This window comes from Pristis pectinata, unplaced genomic scaffold, assembly GCF_009764475.1.
Source record: "Pristis pectinata isolate sPriPec2 unplaced genomic scaffold, sPriPec2.1.pri scaffold_146_arrow_ctg1, whole genome shotgun sequence".
Classification (NCBI taxonomy): Eukaryota; Metazoa; Chordata; class Chondrichthyes; order Rhinopristiformes; family Pristidae; genus Pristis; species Pristis pectinata.
The window spans coordinates 29,056-56,865 of NW_026262485.1; the positions used below are offsets into that span (position 1 = coordinate 29,056).

General features: G+C 44.3%; 3 non-coding genes across 3 annotated transcripts; 2 read left to right on the forward strand and 1 right to left on the reverse strand.

The window, feature by feature from the left end:
• The first annotated feature begins 2,864 nt into the window (after nt 1-2,864).
• trnal-cag (transfer RNA leucine (anticodon CAG)) lies at nt 2,865-2,947 on the forward strand. The gene has a single exon. It is a non-coding gene; the product is annotated as a tRNA-Leu (tRNA).
• Nucleotides 2,948-4,741: 1,794 nt separating this feature from the next.
• On the forward strand, nt 4,742-4,824 carry trnas-gcu (transfer RNA serine (anticodon GCU)). Its single transcript has one exon. It is a non-coding gene; the product is annotated as a tRNA-Ser (tRNA).
• Nucleotides 4,825-7,998: 3,174 nt separating this feature from the next.
• trnaf-gaa (transfer RNA phenylalanine (anticodon GAA)) lies at nt 7,999-8,072 on the reverse strand. The gene has a single exon. It is a non-coding gene; the product is annotated as a tRNA-Phe (tRNA).
• Between the last annotated feature and the right edge of the window lie 19,738 nt (nt 8,073-27,810).

A 27,810-nucleotide genomic window follows, 5' to 3' on the forward strand; every position in this document is an offset into this window, starting at 1 on the left:
TTTGCCGCTCCCGCATCTTGTCTAAATTGCCCCACATTCTCCTTGCATCTTCTTCTGGACCCATAATTTCACTCCGTTCCGTGGTGTCGGCATATTTAGTTATCAATCGTTTGGTACCCTCAGACACATCATGTGAACATGTCATTGATTGTAAATACCTGAGGCCCAAGCACTGACACCTGCTGTATCCCAGTGTCAACCCTTCCAACACAGAGGGACTTCAATATCTCTTCTCTCTGTTTCCTGTCTGTTTTCTTTCCAGCCATTCATATTATCCTTTCTCCATCTTGTTTACTATTGTACACAAACACGCCGCTGACCCGGTATTATTTCATGGACCTCCTGAAAATTCCAAACACACTCCTCCACATCTCCACTGTGAGGGCAGCGTGTCCTGGTGAAACACTTCACAGGGTGGTGGTGGAGGGGGACAGTTCTGTTGTTTCATCTACGCACAATTCTAGGAATGTGTATTTTTCACGTTTCTCTTCATTCCCTTCACTTTGATGCTGCAAATATTTACATATCTCCAATTTACGTATATCGAATTATCTGCGCTCGACTGCCATGGGGGACAAACAATTTCGGAGATTAACTAATTTCTCATTTATCGTATTTTTCAAACCATAGATATCTCTGGTGTAGTATAACACTGGGGACGCAGCGATAGGATTGTTTTCAGTCACTTACACCATGCTCTCTGCCTCCTCCGTATCAGACTAAACCTTCAACCACAGGTTTGAACAACTTTCTGACTGCGGCAGTTGACAGCTCAACCCGCCTCCACATTGGAATTTGGGAAACAGGGCAGCTGAATGATTTTCCTTCAGTGACTGTCGGGTTTGAGACGGGAATAACAAACGGATGATGGAGCATTGAAACCATCCCGCCGCAAATGTTGTGTTCTTTTCCATTGTGTTGGGAACCTGGGCCCCGACTACAGTATCTTCATATCACTAGTTCTGTAAATCAGGGAAACTGTGTGCTGTTTCAGATGACCTACAGATAAGGGAACGTTATATCTCCTCAAGTAGATCGACCCACTGATAATTAGTTACGATAGTGAAACATCTGGTTCGATACATCTCACCGAGCCCGCACCACCACATTGTATCTGTCAACGGGAAGGGGCGGGGAAAGTGAACTCTCCAACTACCATCTGCAAGAAAAGCCCTGTTTCGAGTCTAAGTACTTTTAGCTCCACTACAGAATCATTCTACATATGGAAGCGCTTGACGGCGGGTAATTCTCTGTGTGCTTAAAAAATGCGTACCTCCTTCTCGCAGGACATCGACCGACCAGATTTCTCAGTTCCTTCTCTTGAAGTTACAAGAGGGAGGGAACTTGTGGCCCAATGGATAAGGCGTCTACCTTCAGTGCTTGAAGCGATGTCATCAGAAGATCGCAAGTTCGAATCCTGTCCCCATCGCTTCACCTGTCTGAAGATTTTGCTTCTATTCTGTCGCTCACTCTATCCAGCACAACTGTCTCATCTGATTCAAACACAGGCATTTGAAACGCATCTGTTCCGAGCAGTGTGTCGCGCCGCGTTTACCTCGGTCGCAACGCCATCTTTGACAACATTGCGGAATGTCGTCTCTTCGTTTCACGTAATCTTTTATTTTATGTGTCTTGTCTGTGATGTATTTCTGTAAGCGCGCTGATAAACATCGGGGTGGATCTCCACAAACTATCGAGAGCAGCCGCCGCTGGGAAGGCGGAGTGTACTGTACATTCAGCAGGTCGGATCGCAGTGGAGGAGGCACGAAATGAACCTGCATAACTATCGGGGTACGACATTAAACTGACGTTTTCCTTCCTTCAGAAACGCACGCTGCGGCGGGGCCTGATCCGCACTTGCGGTGTCGAATGGTGCGGTGACAGCGATTCCGGAAGCAAGGCGACATTTGAAGAGAGGATGACAGACGGCGACGGACAGATGGAGATGGAGACGGCGGGGTTCTGAACAGAACCCCGAGGTGTGAGAACAGAGTGTTGGTGATCTGTTGCTTGCCAAGTTCCCCTGTCAGCCTGTAATCATGAAAGAATACACGTGGCTCTAAAATACAGCACCGGGCTGCAAAATCAGATTTTGCTTTCTCCGATCCCAGCCCCGTAATCGTGAATATTCCCAAGAGGTCACCTCCGCCCCATCCTCCGACACAGCCAGGATCTCTCGCTCACCAGACATTTTAATTACCACTTCCCATTCCCACACTGACATGTCTGTCTACAGCCTCCTATACTGCCAAGTTGAAACTGGATGCAGATCAGAGGAACAACACCTCATACTCCGTCTTGGTGTTCTCCAACCTGGTGGCATCAACATCGAGTTCTCTTCCTTCCGGCAGCTACTCCCTCTGCCCCCTCTTTGTTGTCCCTGATCCCGTTGGCCCCATTACTCCTTCTCCTTCTCCAGCGCCCTCACGACCTGTCCATCACCACTACCTTCTTCCCTCTGGTTCCCCACCTACTTCCTTTTATTCGCTGGTCCTCTGTCCTCTCCTATCATATTCCATCTACTTCAGTCCTTTGCCTCTTCCGCCTATCGTTTCCCAAGCTTCTCACGACATTCTCAGCTCCCCTCGCCCACCTACCTCCCTTCCCCTTCTCACCTGGATCCACCTCTCACCCGCCACCTCATGCTCCTCCCCGTCCACAACCCTTTAATTCTGGCTTCTGCCCTATTTATTTCCAGTCCTGATGAAGGTTCTCGGCGCGAAACGTCGATTGTTTATTTCCCTCCACAGATGCTGCCTGACCGCAGAGTTCCTCCAGAATTTTCTGCGTGTGTTGCTCATGAATACACTTTAAAATTTTCATTGGCGGAAATGGCGAAATTAACCACATCGTTATCAGCAGTCGTCAGGATGGCCGAGCGGTCTAAGGCGCTGCGTTCAGGTCGCAGTCTCCACTGGAGGCGTGGGTTCGAATCCCACTCCTGACAGGTAACTCGTTCAGATCATGATTCTCCCCCTCTTTGGTTCCCTATTTTCTTCCATTGACGCCAGTTTTGCCTCGCTCCATCCTCGCTTCTGACATTGAACAACACTGTCCTTCCACAGGTCGCATGTCTTTATATTGTGTTTTATTTGGCCTATCGCCCTTCGCGATCTTCTCCCGGTTCCACTCTGTCAGTAATCCTTACCCCACTCTCCCGTCGCATCTCCACATCCGTTGTTCACAAATATACAGCAGTCTACTGATGTCAGCGTTGAAGGCAGTGACAGCCCAGAGGGGAGAATGGTGAGTTGGACAGTTGGGGAGTGAGAATGCTTGTGAGACTTGCGAAGCAGAGAGAGACTGAACAACTGATAAATACATACAATGCAGCATTGAAAGAGTTAGACGGCGTTCGAGACGGAAGACTTGCAGGTTTAGCGAAAGGACGATGGAGGTCACTGAGCGGAATGTGAGACGGAGCTGAACTTGTTGTTCCTGATTCAGCGGGAATCCCCTCCTTTCGTGGCAGGATTATCTCCGGATGTTGGGGGTCAGTGGAAATGGTCCGGCGGATTCAATCCTCATTGCTGCAGAACACCTATTTTTCCAGCTATGTCAGCCGTCAGTATCGTGCGCCAGACGCGCACAGCCATCGGGCAGTGTGTGTTGCGCATTGGACTTCTCGGATTTTCTGCTGCGTTCGACAGCGTTTCTGTAGTGTAGTGGTTACCACATTCGCCTAACACACGAAAGGCCCCTGGTTCAAAACCAGAAAGAAACCTTGTGAAATCTCCGTTTTCTGGAAATCAAGCGACATAAACGGGACACAACCAGAGGTTTATTGAATTAAACGCAGCTGTTGCTCCTTGCACAACTCAAAGACTTCATAGAGTCCTACAGCACGGTAATAGGCCTTTCGGCCCAACTCGTTCATGTGTACTAATGTGCCGATCGAAGCAAGTCCAATTTGCCTGTGTTTGGTCCATATCCCTCTAAACTTCCCTGTCCGTGCACTTCAGCCGATGACTGATTGCGCAACCCGTTTCCGAAACAAAATGTGGCGAATCTCATTATATTTTTCAACAGTGTGGACTTTCCAAATGCATAACACCGTTTTCGTTTTATCAAGGACAAATTCATCACTTCCCTTCCGCCAATTCACTGCACGGATCCTCCAGCATTGCCTCATCCTACATTATCCTGAACTGGGGAACTTCGTTGTGTTTACTCTGTCGGTAACGGGAAGTGTGACCTGATGCAGGTCGCAGTAAGGGAGACGGTGTAAAGTGCACTGCACCGTTCTTAGACCGGAGGTCTCCTGGCCTTTAACATTCAGGTTCCAACCTGACAACAGATTCTCATCTGGATTGAAGGCTTCATCCTGCAGGAGAAAGAAGATTGAAGCTGAATCTGACAGAAACTTAGTGAAGGAAGATATTCCGGAGGCAGTGGCAGTTTGTCTGGGGAAGATTGGGAAACGACATTAAGTCTCCTGACAATGAACAGGTAGCGGTATATAATTCAATGTGTAAAACATGAATCGCACAACACAAAAGCAGAAATGAAAAGAGTTTAAACCATGACTGACAGGAGAAATTATAGATTATATTAAATCAATGAAAATTTTCAAAAAGTTGCGGGAAAAGATCAATATGCCTTGGGATTGGGAACGATTTAGAATTCTGGTAAAGATGACCAAGAAACATGCATGATAATAGAATATAGAACGTGAACATTAATGTGTGGAACATGGCAGTAGGTTGTAAGAGTTGTAAATAATACACGATGTTTCAGAACAGACGAGGTGGCCGAGAGGTTAAGGCGATGGACTGCTAATCCATTGTGCTTTGCACGCGTGGGTTCGAATCCCATCCTCGATCGTCAGCTGTTGGTTTGGATATTCAGCTCAAAACATGTTCACTTAAACGCTTCCGAGACCCCACCTTTCAGCGTCACGCAAGCCGTTCTGGTTGTGATTCGTGAAAAGGAACGTTTACAATGAGAATTTCTCACGACGTTTGGTGGAATGAGAATGGAAGGAGAGTCGAGATAAATGGGAAACGACCGGTTTTGTCCTTCCTCCATTTCTTCCTCTCATGTGTTCGCAGAGGTGAACATCGAATGACATGTGGACGGGGTCAACACTGAAGAAGGAAGAGAGTGTCTATTTTGGGAAGTGCGTGCAACTGATCCCTTCCTGCAGAAGCGACATGAGGAATGATTGAGTACAGAGCTGACAGATCAATGTGCGCTGCCGCCGACTTTAGCCGAAGATGGATCGATCCGAGAATGTCCAAGCCATGAAACACAGGCGACAGCGAAAGAGCGGGTCAGTGTACGGACCAAAGAACAGCAGTCAGCAAACGCTGCCGGACTAGGAGCGAAATTAACTTGGACACAGCTGTCTGAGGGAATGTTCCGCACTGCTTCACGACTGCTGTGAGCGGGACAGATTAAACTGCCGATTCTCTCGCATCTTGTTCCGATATGGAGCGATCCAGTTTTGTTTCCCTTTTCGGCTGTCAGTTTAATTAGTTTTTCTCGATGACAACAAGATATATTGAACAGTTTAAATATCGCTGTGAACTATCAACAGCAGCATGTTCCCAAAGTGAATAACATTGACATCTGTACAGCAGTGTTTCATCCCGACCGAGGAGTTCAAGGAGGATCCGAAAGTTCTGCCTCTGATACCAGGTGTCTTGCTGTTCGTTCATACTCCCGGTGTTGACGGAATTGAGAGTGGGCTGAGTGCAAATCGCTGCAGCCACTTTATCGAGCAGTTTCCAGAAGTAATTTACGAATGTTTTATGTTATATGTAGACAAACGAGACTTGGCTCCGAGATCTTAATCTCAGTCAACGCACAAAACGCTGGAGGAACTGAGAGGATCGGGCAGCATCTATGGAGGGAAATGTCTGGAGCAGAACACAAAACGCTGGACGAACATTTCGCTCCACAGAGGCCGCCTGACCCGCTTAGTTCTCTGCAGATTTTTGTGTGCTGCTCCAGATTCCAGCATCTGCAGTCTCTTGTATCTCCATGGTAATCTCATTTCTCAGCTCCCAACCTGTAGCCCTGTGGGCGACATCACTCGGCACTTAGCTTTAATTGCGAGCTGCTGTACCAGCGACTGAACTTTCGCCGTAGCGGATTCTGGATCCCGCGGATCTCTAGATGAAAAGGTGCGGCAGATAATTCGAGAGTTTCACTCTTCTCATTTATTGTAATTTTCAAACGATATTTCAGGTCGGGTGAAAGTGTAACTGCAGGCAATTAAAGACAATGATTCTTACTTACTGACGCTGCTCGAACTTCGGTCTGCGGCACTTGACAACTCAACTCGCCTCCACATTGGAGTCGAGGAAAAATCAAGGTCAACTACTTTCCCTCATTTACTGTCAGCTAATGAGAAGAAAAATAACAGTCTAATTATGGAGCGTTGAAACCATCCCACCTCGTGCATCGTGTCCTTTTTCATAGTGTTGGGAACCTGAATCCTTGAGTACAGTATCGTCAGAACACTGGTGATGTGAATGAGGGAAACCGTGTGGTGCCTCAGACGACCCGCAGAGAAGGGAACGTCATGTCTGCCACAAGTAGTCTGTTTCATTCACAATTGGTTACGGTACTAGAAAGAGGTCGCTCCAGACATCGCACCGAGCCAGCGTGTAAACTATGTTTCTGTCAGCGGACAGGGGTGAGACAGGGAAAGCGAACTTTCTAAATTTCGAGCGGCGATGACAACTCTGCTTCTTCTGCAAGTTCTCTCAGCTCCGTCGCAAAATCTTTCTGCATGTTGAAACAGTTCACACCGGGTAATTATCTGTGTGATTGAAAAATGCGACCTTCCTTCTCACTTTCTCACAGAACGCCGGCCCCAGCATCGGTCTCAATTCTTTCTGCAGAATCCTTGAGCAGGAAGGAACCGTGTGTGCCTAATGGAGAAGGCGTCTGACTTCGGTGTAATGTGATGTCGTCAGAAGTTTGCAGGTGCCAGTGTTGTCACGGTCGTTTTACCAACCTTAAGGTTTTGTTTCCATTCTGTCGCTCACTCCATCCACCACATCTGTCCGAATTATTCTAAACACACCCGTTAGAAACGCATCCGCTTCGACCACAGTTTCCTCCGCCGCGTGTACTCCGGTCACTCCTGCCTCAAAGACAACATAACGTTGTCCAGCCCCGTCATTGCTCGCAGGAGGTAAGTCAAAAACTATCGTTTTGTTAACCCGCAGTGTTTGACAGGAATCCACCAGGACACTTGGCGAGCAATCGGACCGCTGTTCTTTCAATCGTTTAGAATTTCTGTTAGCACCCCCGAGGCTTTGTCAGTCCGATTGGCTGCAGAAACCCGGCAGCGTTCCTTCTCCGCACAAAGTTCCCTGTCGGGGACGTCGCATCCTCACCATCTCCAGCAGCAGTGATGGGCACAGACGGGCCCGTGGGCAGCTGCTCAGGTGATACCGCCGGCAGCAGGTGACCGCATCTTCCGACACAACAGCAACATTGCGGAACATCACAAAAGCCGGCCGCAATGACAATGAAATTCGTACCTCCTGGTACATGTCACAAAGGATCAGCGGCGAGTTACTCTCCCGCAGCTTTTCGCCTTGAAACAACCAGTAGGTCCTTTCTCCCAGCGGAGAGTGGCGGAGTCAGAGATAGAGGATCAGGTTCCAGCCTGCTGAATCCTGAATCAGGCTGGTTAACACGATGCAGTTCTCCGTCTCAGGATCTGTGATTCAGACGTATTTTGTTGCGGGACATTGTTCCAACTCACCGATACACTTTGTGCCGATGTTGTGTCGGGTGGAGCTGCCGATGTTGGTGGAGTGTGCGGCACATTCAGCAGGTCGGATCGCTGCGGAGGACACTCCAGCTGTGAAACTTCGCATCGATTACGGGAGGACCTGATTATTTGAGACAAAATAGAAGATTTCCGTCATGTCATTGAATCTGAAAGTACCTTTGTGAACTCAGTATCATCCCACTGATAAGTCTTCAGCGTAGATTGTGCCGTGAGGCAGCGAGATTCAAAGAAAATATAAACACTGCCGAAACCCGGGATTGAACCAGGGACCTTCAGATCTTCAGTCTAACGCTCTCCCAAGCTGAGCTATTTCGGCTCCTACTGCAGGCACCGCCCGCACTAATGAGGAGACCAATGGGGGAACGGCAATAGTGTCACGAATGCTCAACACTGGAGAACATGACACTGGACCAGGACTGGGTACAGCATTGAACCTGGACAATTGTATCTCAATCCATCTTAAAAAGAAAAGCGGGCCAGTGGGAGGAGATAGTGTGGCCGCGAGAAGTATTCGGAAAATCCAACCAAATTAAAGAATCTTCTATTTTGACGATTCGCCGGTTCTGGTTGGGCAGCAAATCGTTCAACTGTCAGGGGTCCAAACAGTCTTTTCAGGCGAAGTACTGGGTCATCCTTCCAATCCCGTGCACTGCATTCGAGTTCACATTGGAGAAACCAGATGTAGATTAATTCATCGTTTTGCAGAGCACATGCTTTCAGTCCGCAGGGGTAACATTGAACTGCCAGTTAACCGCATCACTAATTCAACATCGCACTCCAACACCGAACAATCCGCCTGTGATCTCCTGCACTGCTGTAACAAAGCCCAATGAACGTTTGCAAAACAGCACCTCCTCCTTCATCTGAACTCGTATTGTCTATAAATGTGCAGAAGGAGTGTGGGGCAACCATGGCGACCAGCAATCCTCTACAAATAATGTAATTCTGTACTTATTTAACAGTCGCTATGACCTCCGCGCGCGGCACTCAAATGCGAAGATAGGACCTGTGTAACGATCCAGGTTGCTATTTGGTTAATATCACTTTAAGGCACCTGGTCAGTAGAGTAGTAGTATGAGTGTGTGGTGTTATCAAGACAGCAAGACTATAACAACGTCTAGCTGTTTCGATTATTGTCGAGACGAGAGAGAGAGAGAGAGAGAGAGAGAGAGAGAGAGAGAGAGAGAGAGAGAGAGAGAGAGAGAGAGAACACTTACTGCTGGTATCCTTATCAATGGATGAAGAACAATAGCTGTGTCTGTCACCACAATCCATGTATGGATTTTTGGAGCAAACAAGTGGAGTCCACTTTGTCGTTAACCTGCACTGGAAAACAGGTATTTCTGTGGGAGGCCACGTCTCGAATGCCTCCGGGGTGGCAGATACTTCAGAACAAAACAGTGGAGATCTTTGCAGATTGAGGTGTCGTATGGGTTCCATCGTGGGACATGTGGATTTCGTAAAATCACTGTACATTCTCTCTACATTTTCTCTTCAGTCAACGGTGATTTTAAAAGAAGCCTTTGCCCACGTTCTACCTTATGACTTGCTGAACTGAACTTTGAGAACTATTCCTAGACTTGTGGTTTGGGAATTTGCCACACTCGCAATTTCAGTATTAGCTTTGGGGATGATGTTTAATATCTAACGTTTTTACTTTTCTTATTATTACACGTAGTTTAAAAAATAGTTTCTAACACCTATACATGACTCGGTGTGTTTCTATTGTTGCTGGTACGTAACAATATTGGGTGCTCGACGTGATCGATCCCAAGATTGACGAGAGTGGTCCAACATTGAACTCCAGACTGGTAAAGAGGTCTGGGTTTGAACAAATTGGGGCTTATTAGACGACTGATTGTTGGTTCGCCTGATAGAATTATTTTGGATTGTTTTGTGTGTGTAGCAACAATGGATGTTGATACATTATTGAAAAATCCAACCCCTGTGGGATTTCAGGGGCGAGGAAGCATGATTTGTTGAACATGGCTGCAGAACTAAACCTTGAAACAGTAAAGCGGTCGGTGAGAAAGGCAGTTATTCAGAGATTGATAACTGCCCGTTCTGTGGAGTTGGAGGTGTTTGGGGAGGACGTGTTAGAACAGTTTCCTGGAAGTGAACCAGAGATTTCTGATGCCCAAGGCTGTGTCAAAGGCTCTTTTGAAATTCTTCACGTTGATTGGTTGCCGAAAGAAAACCAGTCTGAACAAGGAAGTAATTTTATGTCAGTATTATTTCAACAATTAGTCTATGAGCTGTGAGCAAAGCAGTTTGTCTCGTCTGCGTATCATTCAGAATCTCAGGGAGCGCTGGAGAGATTTCATTCTACTCTAAAAATATGCTGAAGACTTTTGTGTTGAAAGCACAAAGGATTGGGATGAAATAATTCATTTACTTTTGTTTGCAGTAAGGGAGTCAGTGCAAGAAAATTAGGGACCATTCCTTTTGAACTTGGGTTTGGACATTAGGTTAGAGGGCCTTTAGAATTGCTAAGGGAACAATGGGTGAATGAAGAGATGTATTTGAATTTGTTGAACTATGTTCAGAAATTTAAAAACCGACTGCAAAAAGCTTGCCAAATAGGGATCCCTCGTTTTGAGAAAGTTGCAGCTGCGGTCGTAACTATTGACCCAGAGTTGTCTGAAAACTCGAATTTTGAGTCTGGCGAAGCGCATATTAGACCAAGCACTGTATCAGCCAGGCTCAAAAACAAAAATGAGCTGTAAAACATTCAAACAAAATTGGCACATTTCCAACCTCAACAAGGACAACAAATGAAGAAATTAATTTTAAAATTGCAAAGGATGTTTGAGAATGGTTGAGATGGAGTGTGATCACGTGATAGGTCACATGGAAGGCGATCAACAATGGCCTTTCCTGGTGTTAAGTGTAAAATGTATCTTTACTAATGTGATTTTTCTGTAATCATGTAGCATGATGAATATAACGCTTTGCTTTATTAACTGCATACGCTTCTAAAAATTTTGCTCTTCCAGCTGAAGACATTTCTTTTGGGAGGAGGTGTCACGAGCCAGGTTGATATTTGGTGAATGTCCCTTGAAAGGAACCTGGACAGTAGAGTAGTAGTGCATGTGTGGTCTACAACGAGCAGGCTGTTTTGCTCAGTGAGGAGAGAGAGAGAGAGAGAGTGAGAGAAAGAGAAAGAGAGAAAGAGAGAGAGAGAGACGGACTGCTGGTCTCCGCATCAATGGATGAAGAACAATAGCTGTGTCTGTCACTGCAATCCATGTATGAATTTTTGGAGCAAACAATTGGAGTCCACTTTGTCGTTAAACAGGTATTTCTGTGGGCGACCAATAATAGAGTGCTCTCAATGTGGCAGGTACTTCAGAACAAAGCAGTGGAGATCTTCGGAGATTGAGGGATCATATGGGTTCCATCGTGGAACATGTGGATTTCGTAAACTCTCTCTACATTCCCTCTATATTTTCTCTTCAGTCAAAGGTGTTTTTAAAAGAAGATATTTCTCAGGTTCTACCTCATGACTTGCTGAACTGAACTTTGAGAACGATTCCTAGACTTGGTGTTTGGGAATTTGCCACACACACACTTTATTAGTTTTGGAGATCATGTTTAATATTTAACGTTTTTACTTTTCTTATTATTAATAAAATAGTTTCTAACACCTATACATGACTCGGTGCGTTTCTGTTCTTGTTGCTCCGTAACACCTATAACCTATTGACTAAGTAAACTCAAGCAGAGCTGTAACTTGGAGCGTTCGCTCTTAGATCACCCAGATATTTGTGCTGTCTTCAAGTTTTCCATTTCGGTCCTTGTACGCAGAGGACCAATCACCGTGGACGTCGTGGTTATCATTAATTTTAATACATTATGGTTCATGGAATATTGAAATTCAAAATATTCCAAGACACACAAGATTAACGGGAAAAGAATGTATGTCAGAGGATAAGTGAGGAGGATATGGAAGGATCCACCTTGCTGACCCCAATGGTTCTGTAACAGCTACAATGTTGTGATCCTTTATGTTTATCTTACCTCAGGAAAACGTGAAAGACTTGAGCAGAATTGAAATAAATTAAAAATTATCGAATGTTAGCATTGACGATGGCCCTTGCTTGCAAATTAAACAGTTGAAGGAACGTCTTCCCCCTTGGAAGATGGGCAATAACTACGAGGAAAAACGGGAGAAATCGTATTTGTCCTGCAAAGGTCAGGAGGTTCCCTATGGCACAATTACCTGAGTTCCGCTGTAATACTTCCGTGTTTCTGTTAAACAAAACCAGGATAGCATTTGCCGGTTAAATATCGCTTTATTTTGTTCAATTATTTTCCCCATTCACAGAAATGACCGTGTGAAAGTCCGGACAGACGGCACATTGATCATGAAACCGGTTTATATTGAAATCTGGAAAGAGTTATCTCCGTGTTCACCCACTTAAATCAAAAATATGAGTAGCAATTATAAGTGATACACAGTAACCTGGAACCATAGTTTAATCCAACAAGTGCATGAATCACAGTTATTTTCTGTAAAAATTCTCGCATCCATTATATTCCCTTCACACTCCCGGGCCATTAATATTTGTCAGCTACACCTTTCTTTCTATGCTCTGTTGTTATTATCTTCCATTTATTATTTAACGGATGTTTTGGTAAGTAGCTGTGTGTATGTGTTTGTGTGAGTGTGTGTGTGTTTCTGTGTGTGTCTGTGTGTGTGTATGTGCGTGTGTCTTTGTGGCTGTGTGTGTCGGATTTGAGTGCCTGTGTGTGTGTGTGTGTGTGTGTGTGTATGTGTGTGTGTGTTTGTGTTTGTGTGTATGTGTGTCTGTGTGTCTTTCTGTGTGTACCTGTTTCGGGATGTGTGTGTGTGTTTGTGTGTGTGTGTGTGTGTGTGTCTGTGTGTCTGTGTGTGTGTGTGTGTGTGTGAGAGAGAGTGTGTGTGTACCGTCAGAGGAAATGTAATAGGACAGCAAGGGAATGTCACAAACAACAGCAGCTCTGATGCAAAAAATGACAGCAATCTTCCAAGTTTCAGCCAACAAGGCGTCTTTCTTCTTCTCGATTAGTGACGACACGTGGTTCTCCAGAACTTGCAAATGGACGCCCCTCTTCAAGGCAGGGAGTTCCCCCTTTAGCACCTGCTGCAGTTCCTGAAGTCAAACTTGTCTCGATGCAAGCTGAAGCTCAGGAATATGTGCACAGATTCCAGTCCCTCCTTCTCGGAGCGCTCAGTGGATATGTTCCGGAGATATTCCAGAGCGTTCGTCTCGTCGTACTGGGTTTGTTCTTGTTGTTTCACAGACTCCAGGTCAGACTCTATTTTATTTCGCACAAAATAACATTTTATCTTCTGCTCTTGAATTTTCTTGGCCAGTTGCCATGTGTTTTCTTCAAGCTGACCACCGCTGAAGCCTGTGAAATGTTTTCTGTTCAATTAGGCATTGGCTTCAAAGTTGCTTGTCCGGATCCCAGAGAGATCCCAGATAGTGGCTGCATCATCTGTAGAGATCTGCTGTTGTGTCCAATCCATTCCTGCTTCCTTGTCAGCCGCTGACGCCCGACGTCCTTTGATGCCTGTTGCGCCCAGGGCATTGACGACGGATGACTTCCCAGCGCCTGGCTCTCCCATCACTGCAATGTCAAGTGTTGTATGGAAGAGGGGTGGGATGTGAGCTGGGGAGCGGCAGTTATAGTGGGGGATGATCGGCAGATGGAGCAAGGTGGATGAGGGGAAGATGTGAAGTCTGTGCACAAAGGCTGGAGGTGAGGGCGGGAATTAGACAAAGAAGAAGAACAAGTAGCGGGGGCAGGATGAAGGCTGGGGAATGAATGGAGGGCGGGAGGTGAATGTCAACGTCACTGGATCGTTTGTCCCCTTAGTGGAAGCTCAGAACGAAGGTGATAAAAGCAATGATTTCTGCAGAGCGCAGGAAGCAGCAGCGATGCTGTCTTCGATGTGGCGGACGAAGAGTTGTGTAAGTGATACCGGAGAAGGATTGGAAGAAGGACTGCTCTATGTAGCCAACAAGAAGACAGCACCAGCTCAGCCACATGAGTTCCCTGTGGCCACATCTTTGGTTTGTAGAAAGTGAGAAGAGTCAAAAGTGAATTTGCTCAGGGTAAGAACAGGTTCAGCCAGACCGATGAGGGTGTTGGTGGAGGGGAACTGTTTGGATCTTTGTTCCAGAAAGAAGCGGAGAACTGAAAGACCTTCCCCGAAGTTGTGGGACAGATCTCCCGATGGGATGAGGTCTGGGACATTGAGGGAGAGAGCAGCTTGTTGTTCCTTGGTGAGATCATGTTCCCGGGCGAGATATCAAAAGGAATCCGGAAGTTGTCCTCTGGTACTGCGAGGCACAGGAGACTCCTGCAGAATACAACGGCACCGAACTTGCCTGCTGGTTTGATGACTTGGTCGAGATTGGTGGAAAGTGAAAGAAGTGCTGCGCCTTCGGAGGTGAGGTTGCAGTGGGAGAGGGGATTCGAAAAGTCGCAGCGGTTGATATCGCGACGGAAACTGGCATTGAAAATGTATACAATGAGTAGAAAGCTAGAAGGTGCGGCCAAGGAGATAGTTGGAGACAATTATCAGAAGGGATAATCAGTGGGTTGGGTGGGTGGTGAGGACTCGTCGCCAAAGAAACAGACACGCAGTCGCAGGCGATGGAATAGGAGCTCGACGTCATGAAAAGCCCGGATCTCGTTGACCTGCGGCTGCAAGGGGACAACAGTCAATCCTCTGCTGAGGACTGACAGCTCCAACATCAGGCAGGGGAGGTCGGTGCGACGGTGAGACATGGCAGGGGTTGGACCTGTCGGAAGATGTGAGGTTACAGGAGGGAGAAGAATGAATTTAATGTGAGAGGGAACTTCGGGTGAGAGGAATGTATGGGCTTCTGAGGTAAAAGTAAAAGGGTGGGGAAAGAGTGGTCTAGGGGCTGAGATACGAGGTCAGAATTTGGGGTCTGGGAGTCTGTTAGTGGTGCTCGATGGACTAATTCATAACTTGGCTTTGCTCCAATCACTTTTTAATCTTCCATTTACCACTCTTTAATAAGTCTTTTACAATACTGGCACAAGTTTAATTTTGATTTTTAACTGTTGAAATGAACACAAGATCCAAAACGTCAGCTGATGGTAATTGAGACCAAGCTACTTTGGAAGCTATTTCTAATCTGGATAAAAAGTTAGAACGGAGCTTTGCCGAATTGAAGTCCATTTTAAAGGACTTTGAAGACAGACAAAATACACTTATCCAGGAAAACGCCAAACAAAAGCAACTAATTGATGAATTCGACCGAGCTGGGAAAGAGAGAGATGTCAAACTCCACTCACTTGAAAAAGCCTTAATTATGACAAAGCAAAACCTGGAAAAGCAACAACAGAGGATCATCGACCTGGAAGGTCGCAGCAGGAGGAAAAACTTAAGAATCATCAGTTTGCCAGAGAACACCGAGACTGGTAACCCTACGGAATTATTTTTCTAAGATACTGGTCGATGTGCTTGGTTCCGACGTGTTTCCTGTTCAGCCTATTCTTAATAGAGCTCATCGAGCAATAAGATCCAAACCTGCCCCGGACCAGATACCCCGGCCAGTAATATTGTGATTTCATCATGTCAACATCAAAGAACTCTTGATTTGCAGCGCTGGTGGACGTGGAATGATTCAATTTAAACAATGTAAGTTTCGAATAGTTAAAGATTACACCCCCGAAGTTATGAAAGGAAGGCTGACCTACAAACCGATTATGGCTCGTCTCTATCAAAGCAATTGTCATCCTGCATTATTATTCCCAGCAAGGTTGAGAATTGCACTACTTGATAAATCTCGCAAATGGTTTAAATCCATCTAAGAGGCCGAAGAATTTCTTATGAACTAGCTTTTAACTTTAGAAGCTAAGAAATGCGGAAAGGACAGTGTTTTCCTTTGATTTACTACCTGCTTGCTTTATTATGCAATTAAGTTTTTAGATTTAAACATTTCTTTTTCCTTCTTTTAATATTACTAATGTTTTATTTTAATAATAATGAAGAATTTTTAAAAATGACTGATCGTTTGCTTTCTTTTCGAAATAACTGTTAATCTGTATTTTTTACATGTCGACTGTTAACGCCCTTTGGCTCTGTTTCAATCTCACAACTATTGTTGTGCGTTCGATAACTTTGTTTTGACTATCTCGATAGCCTTTTGGACTAAACATGGGTGGTTTATATTTTTTTTAACTTGGACGACTGCCAACAATAGAACTGGGGTTAGTTCAATTAGAGGCTCGCTTTCTGGCTGCCTATTGGCCAGTTTTCGGGCTGTTGGGGGAGGTGGTGGGTCTGTTTTTAGTTTTTTTTTCTTCTGGACTTAACTACAAATATGTCCCGTGGAGCGAGATTAACCCATTGCATACCATATGTTTTTAATCTGTTAAAATGTATAACACTATTAATTTTATTTCATGGAATATTAACGGCTTAAACAATCCGGTCAAGCGCGAGGATCTTTAAAGTTTTGCACAGATTAAATGCTCAGATCATTTTTGCTCAGGAGACTCATATCAGGAGGAAAGATAATGAACGTATTTTTAGATTTTGGAGGGGTCAAAAGTTCCATTCAAATTTACAAGCAAAAGTGAAAGGAGTCTCTTTTTTATACACTCTTCACTTTCGTTTGTCCATCATGAGACAATATCAGACCAAAATGGCAGATTTTTATGAATTACCGGTTTACTTCATAATAAATAAGTTGTTATGGTTAATGTTTCTGCACCCAACGTAGATCACTCTGAACTTTTTAAACATCTGTTTGCATTTTTCCTAATTTAAATGAATACACTTTGATTATGGGTGGAGATTTCAACTGCTGTCTAAACCCTTCCATGGATAGATCTGTGTCAAGTTCTGCACTTCCAAACAAATCCGCTACCTTTATTAACTCCTTCTTAGTAGATTCCGTAATTTCAGATGTTTGGAGATTTCTACAATCATATCATAAAAAATTCATCCTTTTCTCATGTCTACCATAATTACTCCCGGATTGATTAGTTTTTTATTGGTGCTAGACTAGCTCCACTTACTATGGACTGTAAGTACGATGCAATTGCCAATTCTGATCATGCACCATTGAAATTATCAATTAAATTAGCAAATGTATCCTTCGATGTCAGACAATGGCGATCTAACCCTACTCTATTACAAGAATTAGATTACATCCAGTTTATTAAAGAACAGATTACATTTTTTCTTTTTAACCAATTTTACTCAAGAAATCTTCAGTGGGATAATATGGGATAATTTTAAAGCATATATCCGTGGTCAAATTATTTCATATTCCCCTGGATTGAAAAAACGAACTAATAACGACATACGTATATTAGCTGACAAGATTAAAGAAATCGATAACAAATATTCTGATACTCCTAATCTGGAGCTTTATAAAAACAGAACAGAACTCCAATTATAACATAGTTTATTATTAACATCTTCAATTGAAAATCTGCTACTTAAAAACAAAAGTCAATTTTATATACATGATGACAAATCTGGTAAATTATTGGCCAACCAATTGAAAGCTACTTTATCTAAACGACAGATTAATAAAATTCTTAAAGCAGATGGTACCTACACGATAGATCATGTTCAAATTAATAAATTCTTCCAAGAATTTTATTCTTCTTTATACCAATCAGAATCCCCTGAGGATCTGACATCAATGCATGAATTTCGAAGAGATCTGAAGATTCCCCAATTATCTGCATTAGATGCTCCCATATCGGAGGAATAAATAAAGAAAGTAATATTTCAATGAACTCGGGTAAAGCATCCGGCCAGTAAAGACCAATATACAACGGAATTTTTAAAAACCATTTTCTGATATTCTTGTTCACTGGATGTCAAAAGTTTTAAAGATTTCCTATCAGTAGGTAAACTACACAATCTTTCTATGAAGCAACTATTTCTTTAATACTTAAAAAAAGACAAAGACCCACGGATTTTGCATCTTATAGACCTATTTCTTTATTAAATACAGATTCAAAATTATTTTCCAAAATATTGGCCTTTAGATTGGAGAAGGTTCTTCCACAAATTGTCTCTGAAGACCAGACAGGATTTATTCAGAATCATTATTTACATTGTAATATTAGGAGATTAATGAATATTATATATACCCCTTCATCCCAAATTCCAGAATGTGTTGTTTCACTAGATGCTGAAGAGACGTTTTACAGAGTCGAAAGGGAATATGTATTCACTACACTTCAAAAATTTAATTTTAGCTCTAAATTTATATCTGCGATTAAAATGATTTATTATACACCTATGGCTTCAATACTTACTAAGATTCAAAGATCTGCTTTGTTTAGGTGTTTTCGAGGTACTTGACAAAGTTGTCCTTTAAACCCTGTATTATTTGCTATTGCTTCAGAAACCTTGGCTATTGCTCTCCTGGATTCTTCAAATATGTGTAGCATTACTCGCAGAAGGAAGATTCAGAAGATATCTTTCTACGCAGATGACCTGTTACTTTATATATCCAGTCAGGAGGAATCTATCCCCGCAGTACAATCACTACTAGATCAGTTTAGTGTTTTTTTCTGGCCATAGATTAAATCTTAATAAGAGTGAACTTGCCATTAAATATGCAAACCCCAATTTACAGGCAATTACCTTTTCGATTGGTAAGTGCCTATTTTATGTATTTAGGTGTTAAAATTACCAAGAAACATAAGGACATATTTAAAGCTAATCTATTGCCTTTAATTGACTATGTCAAACAATTATTTACTAAATGGTCCCCACTGCCTTTATCATTGGTAGGCCGAATTAATGCAGTGAAGACGAATATTTTACCAACATTGTTATATTTATTTCAAGCGATTCCAACTTTCGTCCCGAAATCTTTTTTGACACTATTGATTCTAAAATTCTTTCATAGATTTGGCAGAATAAAAACCCAAGGTTAAGTAAGAAATATTTACAAAAACTAAAAAAGGATGGTGGTATGGCCTTGCCTAACTTCAGATTATATTACTGGGCAATTAATATCAGATATTTAATTTTTTGGATACAAGATTTAGACATAATTCAATGTCCCAAATGAGTACACCTTGAGAACCAATCAGTACTTGGATTTGCATTAGTTTCTATTTCAGGAGCTTCACTCCCTTTTTCACTTACCAAATTAAGTAAACATATGATTAACCCAATTGTTGAACATACAATACGAATGTGGCTTCAATTTCGTAATTTTGTTTGGATTGAATAAATTTAACTTGTCAAGTCCCATTCAATATATTTTGTTCTTTCAACCATCCAGAGTTGAGTCAGATTTTCGTTATTTATTCATTGATAACTGTTTTTCATCTATTGAACAACTGTCTAACAAACACAATTTGTCTAGATCACACTTCTTTTGATATTTGCAGATTAGATGTTTTTAAAAGCTTCTATACCCTCTTTTCCGACATCTTAAAAAACTTAAATTACGGGACAAAGACTAGTTCTTAGTTCTTATCAGAAGGGCTTGATAGCAATAATTTATGATTTAATTATGAAAATACGTCCAGAATCACTGGACAAAATTAAGAATGAATAGGAAAGTGAATTCCAGACATCTTTACCTACAGAGACAAGGAATAAAATTCTTGACTTAGTTAATACATCTTCAATGTGTGCCAAGGGCACTTTGATACAGTTAAAGGTAGTTCACAGCACCCATATGTCAAAAGATAAGCTAGCCCGTTTTTATCACTACGTAAATTGGATATGTGACAGATGTAAATCGAATGTGGCTTATCTGACACATATGTTTTGGTCCTGTCCTCTTTTGGAAAAATATTGGAAAGACATTTTTAACATTATCTCAACTGCATTTACTATTGATTTACAACCTCACCCTATCACTGCAATTTTTGTATGACCAAGGAAAGAGTCTGGCCATGTATCTGCTTCCGCTGAACGTATGATTGCCTTTGTTACATTGGTGGTCAAACGATCCATTTTGCTTAAATGGAAGGAGCCAATAGCCTCTACTACTTTTCAATGGTTCTCTCAAAGTATATCATGTTTAAACTTGGAAAAAATATAGGAGTGGTACTGTTGATCCTTCGCTTAAATGTGAAAATATTTGGAGTCCATTTATTCAATATTTTCACATGATATAGATCCCCTTTCAATAACATTCCAATTTAGAGGAACGGAGTTGACGACATAATAGTGCTCTGTTTCTACTGAGAAATTGTAGTCCTTTTTTTTGTTTTTTTTATTTGAAACTTTTCTGTTTACGTTGGTTTGATATATTGTTTATAATGTTTCTTACTGATTTGGGGATTTTTCTGTCTTTCTTTTCTTTTATGTACATCACAAATCCTTTTCTTTCTTTTATATTATATTCATCTGCTAAGAGATCGTGGGATCAAAAGATTTTTCTGATATTTTATTGTTCTTTATGATTATCTATGCCATGATTGTTCTCCGGATCTCTTTTATTACATGTACAAGCATTGATCTTAGTATTAATCTGTATTAATTTGGAAACTAATAAAAAGATTGAAAAAGAAAGAAAGAATTTGGGGTCTGTGGTGACAACGGCGGCGGAGGAAGCAGGACGAAGACCCGGCGAAGCGCCGGGAGGTTGGTGTCGGGCGGGACAGCGAGGTTCTACCGGCGAATAGTCGGGAGCCTCAAGTAGTTTGCGCTCACCACACCCCACCCGCCTCTCTCTGACCCCTGGCACTTGCCACCAAAACCGCAGGAGGTGCAACAGGTTTTCTCACAGCTCTTCCTTCACCACCATCGAGCGACCTAAACAGACTGTCCGGTTGAGGCAAAGATTCGCGTGCACCTCGTTCAACCTCGACTGGCATTTGTTGCTCCCGATATAGCCTCCTACACATCGGCGAGACCAAGCGTAGGCTCTGCGACCGATTGGTCGCGCACCAGCGCTCTGTCCACAATGGTCATCTCAAGCTTCCGGTTCAAGCCATTTCAATTCCCATTCCCACACCGACCAGTCCATCCTCAGCCTTATCCACCGCAAGTGTTAGGCCAAAGGTCTGATAGGAAGGACGCCTGGTGTTCCGCCTGGGTAGGTACCACCCAGTGGTGTGAAGTGTGAACATCCCGATTTTAGGGAACCCTCGAACCCAGTGTAACCGCCCCCTCTCTCTCCAACCCTTCCTGGTCCTTCCTTTACTGACCCGTTTTCCACACCCCTCCGGGCCCCCATCACTGATTGTCATCCCACAGCCCCCCTCCTGGTTCTATGAACTCCCACACCTACATTTCACCAACAGGGTCCGCACGACCCCATCCCCACCCCCCGTCCTCCGTCAGGTCCTGGTTCAACCTGCCCTTCACCTCTGCCCGAATGGTTCCCCTTATCACCTTCCTTACTTGTCATATTCCAGCACTGGTCGCCCTTGTGTTCCTGTTTATCACCATCACTGCCGTCTTGACTTTCACACACCGCCCCCCCCCCCCACGAAACCGGCTGCATCTGCCATTTTCTGTCTGTATTCGTCCAACCTCCTTCTTCTTCTGTCCCCAACTCCACACTCCCCCTCCCCTACCTGGTTCTATCTGTCCGTCACCATTCAGCCACCCTCGGTCCAACAGTCAACTACTGGCCCCTCTCTCACCCCTCCTCCTGTTCGCTTTACAATGCCTATCTTCTCTCTCCGTCCTTAGTCCTGACTCAGAGTCTCCACCCGAAACAGGGAGAATTCCTCTCAACACCCCGTCCAGCTAACCCAGATGCTTCCATCACTGATTTCCTCCGGGATATTGCTTTTAGGTCCAGATCCTGACATCTGTAGTCTCTTGTGCTAAATTTCTGTTCAACTCCGGCCTTCCTCGGCACAGAGCCAGGTATCGGGACGCCGCTTTCATCGTGTTCGCTGATCTGATTGGGGAAACAGCGCTCGGGAGACGGACCACCTGAAACATCGCGGGACACACCTCCCTCCAGACATTTGCTGCGGGAAGAACCACGTTCACAGATGCATTATATCCTCTGATAACAGGCAACATCAGTGTTGCTGGACACGTCCCACACACCTCGCCATAAAATTACGTTTGTGATGGATAAGGCCGCCTATTGGTCGTTGGAAACAACGTTTATCCGCGACGTCCATTGGACGCACGGCTGGAAAACACTGTCCGCAGACAGAAGTGAATTGTTGACCTGAAACGGAATTCCAACATTTTCAAATTAATTCGCTGTTGCTGACGGCGAAGTCACTGACAGTAAAGGGAGAGGTGGATTCAAAATGTGACCCTTACCATAATCATTGCTTTAGGTGCTGAACACAACCCGTACAGGAAATATTAAATATTTCCCATTACTTTACAGCTCCCCAAAGAACCGAGAACATAACATTGAAAGATCATATTTGCACATTTACAAAGCAGGGCTTTGATTCCCCAGGTGTGCCGAATTATGATGTAATTCTCTGAACGCCTTGGTCACTCAGTATTTACCTGAGATTAAATGGCCGATCTTCTTCAACAACGTGAATTATGGAAAAACACAGGATTCACCGAAAGCTACCGAGTGACGCATCTGAAGTTAAGTCTAAGGGAAAATAGGAGGTGAGATTCTGCTAAGATCTAATGCCCGGAATTCATTCGTTTTCTTTCGTTAACGCTGTTTAGCATAATTCTGAAAGGAAATTTTATTCCATTCTTCAGCTGCGTTCTGAACTTCGTCTGAGTCACCGCATAAATACAAGTGTTTGTGCAGCAGCTCAGCAACAGCAGCATGTAACTGGTTCGGTCCGCAATTAACATCGGATCACTGAACCCGGTTAAAATATAACGATTCATAATTTGTATTAACACAAAAACTACAAAATACGTCATCCAAAGCAATATGAAGCTGCCGGATACAGCAAAGAGTAAGGTTATGGACTTCCTTCGGTTTTCCATCTCGGCATCATTGTGACTCGCATCATTCTTGCTGCCTCTCAGCCTCTTGCGGACTCTACTGGCCGCTAAAATGTGTCCCACGGTCAGAGCATTGAGCAGCAATATCAGGGACATTGGGAGTATGGGGTTAAGAATGTAATGAATCCACCTGAAAACGATCCAAGCTGGATCAGTATAAAATTCTAGTTTCGCGTTACAGGCCAGTGGAACGTTCTGTACTGTAACTTGAGGTTGATTTGTGAAGTACCAGGGGATGTTTTTACAACAGAACAGCGGACACAGGGTCCCGAAAACTCTGGCTGCAGTTTTCTCCGTGCAATATTTAGACCTCATCTTCTGACAACAAATCATCACGTATCGATCAAATGTGAAGGAGACTGTCAACCACACGGAGATATCTGTGACCGCATGACCAAGGACCTGATGGGAAGAGCACACTTGGGTAATGAACAGGAAACTTGTTGGGAAATATAAGTCATTCAGATGGTGCAGTATCACTTCAGATACAATGACCGACAGGTCTGCCACTGCCATGGCAACGAGGTAGAGAGAGACACATTTGGAGAGACCGCACTTTCGCCGGGACAGGATCACAATCGACACCAGGTTAGCTGTGTGATGGGAACAATCAGAGACGCTGATAATATACATTCATGATGTCAGTTACTGTACACAGTTTGTGTTTAAATGACAGACTTCACTCCTAGATCCTGGTTCAACATGAATATTTTACTTGTGGTTTACTGCTCACTGAAGCAAATATTTAACACCCAAATGTAATGAATATACCAATTGTAAATCGGAACCAAGAGCAAAAGAATCAATGAATGGTTGCACCGGGGGACTTCCTTGGTGTTTCGCCCACATTGCCGCTGAACTGCAGGAAAGTCAGGGAAAATTCACAACAAGTCTGAGGTAACCGTCCGTCGCGAATTACTATGGAGGACCGCTAAAACAGCAGAGATACAGGGGGAAATGTGAAGCCACTGGAGTCGTCCGAGGGGTGAATGCAGATTACAACCCGTGAGCAGTAGTGGATGGACGTGGGAGGCGAAGTTTTTCTGATTGCATTATATTTTCTCACTGCGGGACGCGTGACAGAGACTAATGGGGATCTACTCTCTAAAACATGGGGACCAGATTAAAAACTGTACCCACCGAGACATAAATGAGGAATGGCGAACAATGAGAGTTTTCAGGGTGAAAAATGTAACTGACACATCAGCGCCCAACTGGTTGATGTGTGAGTCAGCACGAAGGTGCCTGGAAACGGATGGATGGTCATAGGTTTAGCACGAGATGACAGCAAAAACAACAAACGCATTGGTTGTTGACAGATCGTGTCTGACTGAACTAATGATCATTTTTCCCGTAAGGAGGGACAAAAGAGCCGCGGAAACTTCACCTCATTCTTTGAGCCAAAATATTTGGCAAAGTCGCATTTGCACAGTTATAGTGAGGCCAGTGGAGTGAATAAGGCAGCGGCGATATCGATCCGAAGGTAGCCCAAGAAGGGGACACGGAGAGCTGGAGGGCATTTTCTCACTGCGGTGGAGGGAGATACTCAGCCTAGGTTTCGGCTCTTGGATATTTCCCAAAGAAGGCGGGTGAAATTTAAAATAAGCACACATGGTGGGTGGCGGAGAATGGAAGTTTCGGGGCAACCCTGTGGGCGCCGACAATCGGACGCAGTGTGAGAGCGGCAGAATTGGCAGAGCAGGGCGGGAAATAGAGGAAGAGGAATCGAGCAGAGAAAACAGAGACTAAAGGACAAATACTTCAGGGAGTAGGAACTGAGACAACTGGGGGCAGACGTTCACAGATTGGTGACAGTGTCTGGACATCATCAAAGCGCAGTAAGCAAAGCAAAAGTGGTTAATGTGTTCCTGGACAGTCGTACAGGGGTGGACAGAGAGAGAATGTTTTCTTATTGGTGTATGACCCAAAGAGGAGACTCCAATTCACACATAAACTGTGCCACACTTTGTGATGACCGAAATCCAGGCACAAAAAACAGAAACGGACATTTTGTCCCACAGATTCATCGCCGCCCCACCCACAACAATCCTACACTAATTCTATTTGGTTCTCCCGTCGACAAGGTTTCTCACTGGACAGACACAACATGTGCCTCGAACCAGTCAAGGAGCTCGGGACGTCAGGGTGAAAATAACATTGCAAAAACTCGTGAGAGAGATTATTGTATTCCCAGAGTTAGACTTGTTGCCAAATTTGAAACGGCTGAGATTACAAGAGAGATGAAAGTGTTTGTCTGAAATAAAGCGAGAAATCCCGGCATGAGCTCGACGTCGGGAGTAGAATGGGGTGGAAGTTTGTCAAAGCGGGAGGTCACATTGATCTGTGAAACAATGTCAGGGCAGTTTCACGGAGAGGTTGTGCCATGTTTCAATGTCACTCTCGGTGCCATTGATGCCAACAGCAGCGGTGTCTCTGCAGGAGTGGATGTTGCAGAAGGCAGCTGTCTGCCACCGATCGGAAGGGGAATGTGAAGAAGAGTAAAACAATCCTTTCGGAGATGAGGCGAAGAATATTTATTCCTTCACGTAATTTAAAGCGACCATGGGCTGGGGCTGGGATGGCTTTAAATAATACTTGGCACTTCACTTTAAAGCAGCTGAGATATCCTGATCAATGGCACTGCCGTCTCTTTCCTGACTACCCAGACTCTCAGCCGTGTGTGCAGGCATGAGCGGCTGGCGGGTTCCTTGACTCAGCCATGTGGAAATTCGTCAATTTTGAAATTAAAGACGGAGTAGTCCTGACGGGATATTACCGAGTCTAACGGAAAGGAAGGGGTGATCGGTTGATGCAGGGGGACACTAAAGTGAGTATCGCCAGTTTTACAGTCTACAGGGGTTTACAATCAACCGCAAATTCCTGGAAATACTTGAGAACACAAATTATGGGAATAGTTTTGCCGTTAATAATTCCATGGCCGGGTAAACCAAGCGAACATATAGATCAGGAATAAACAGCCACTGCTAGCTTCGCCTATCAATTGATTTGCGGGTAAGGGAAATTAATCATCAGATTGTTGCCGAGATAATAACGGGGAACATTTCAATAGTCGATGCGTAACTTTCGTACTCAGGTGTAACAACTTACCAGGAACCCCAAAGGCAGTTATAATCGGGTAGTAGATTAATTCTGTCTGTACGATTGGAGGAAGCACCGGAAATGGTAATGCGCTGGCTGGAACTCGCATCCTGGTGGAGAAATGATGGAGGAACTCTGTGTTCTGTGCTGGAATCCAACTGACAGCGCTTTCCGGAGACAGGCTTCATTTTTATTAGAGAGGCTCTTCCCCTGGGATCAGAAAACACAAACAGCAACATTAACATTACTCGCAGACACCTGAGCAGCGCGTCAACAACTTGGACAGTTCCGGTTGTGCTGCATCATATTGATCCACCTGTGAAGTTTAATGTTCCGAAGAGCAAGTGGCTGAAAATTTCGGTAAAATCTTAACTTCATTTCTTTCCAATTCTACACCAAATGACGGTATCTGGTGCATGGCTGTAATATGAGAAGCAGGCGCATCCTCAGCTCTCCGATTCTGTGAAACGTTTCGCCGCGGCCGCTGTACAAAATTAATTCGACCTGTGTTCCACCTTTCAACGTTTTGCTCAGTTCCTTGTTCTGCAAACATGTTCAACACAATCCAGGAGATTAGGCTTGCAATTTGTTCAACAATTTATGAATGATTCAGGCTCTTAACCGAACACACGCTGGATACTTTGAGTTCACTATGATTGTATCATGGTCTTTAACTGTTTAATAGTTTCTCCACACTTGTGTTACCGTGGAACCAGAGAACCATACAGCACAAACCAGGCCCTTCGGTCTACCATGTTGTGCCGTCCATCAAACCACCCTCATAGTGTCTAACCTTTTCCTCCTGCATATCGCTCTATCTCACATTCCTCCATATGCCAATCCAAGAACCTCTTGAACCCGTCCAATGTATCTGCCTCCACCACCACCCCAGGCAGTGCATTCCATGCACCAACCACTCTCTGGGTGGAGAACCTCCCCCTGACATCTCCCCTGAACCTCCCACCCATAGCCTTAAAGCCATGCCCTTTCGTCTTGAGCATTGGTGCCCTGGGAAGGAGGAGCTGGCTGTCTACTTTATCTATTCCTCTCAATACTTTATATACCTCTATCATGGCTCCTCTCATCCACCTACTTTCCAGTGAATAAAGCCCTAACACCTTAAGCCTTTCCTCATTTTCCATACGCTCTAATCCAGGCAGCGTCCTGGTAAATCTCCTCTGCACCCTCTCCAACGCCTCCACATCCTTCCTATAATGCAGCGACCAGAACTGAACACAGTAGTCCAAGTGTGGTATAACCAGAGTTTTGAAAAGCTGCATCATCCCTTCTCGGCTCTTAAACTCAATCCCACAATTTATGAAAGATAACATCCCATAAGCCTTCTTAACTGATCCATCCACCTGTGAGGCAACTTTCAGTGAACTGTGAATATGAACCCCCAGATCCCTCTGCTCCTCTACACTGTCAAGTACCTTGCCATTTACCCTGTACTCTGCCCTGGAGTTTGTCCTTCCAAAGTTTACCACCTCACACTTCTCAGGATTGAACTCCATCTGCCACTTGTCACCCCAAAGTTAGACTTTCTCTCATTCGATGTTGAGAGAGCCATGGAAGTAAAACCACCATCAGGGATTAACTGGATGAGGATAATGTGTGGTTTGAAGCAGTCACTGGACGGCGGCGATGAGTTAAAGAACTAAAATACATGCTGAGTGATCACAGCACCTCATTGAGCAGACAGTAAGAAACGTGGAATTATCGAGAGCATAAATGCAGGACTGGGTAATCAGAGCCTCGATCTCACTGCATATTCCGGCTCAGTTCCCATACCATTGAGGCACTTGTGCCCAGTAATCCATCTGATGACTATGCAAATATGTTCATACAATTGGTCTCCACAGCCTCCTGTCGTGAAGATTCCTGCACATCCATCGCCATCTGAGAGAAACAAAATCCTCCTCATCACCATCACAGCCGGTGCGCCGCTGATTTTCGATACGCATTCCATGGTTCCAGATTCCTCAGCCACGGGACACCTTCTCCCTGCATATATTCTGTCGAGACCTGTTGCATT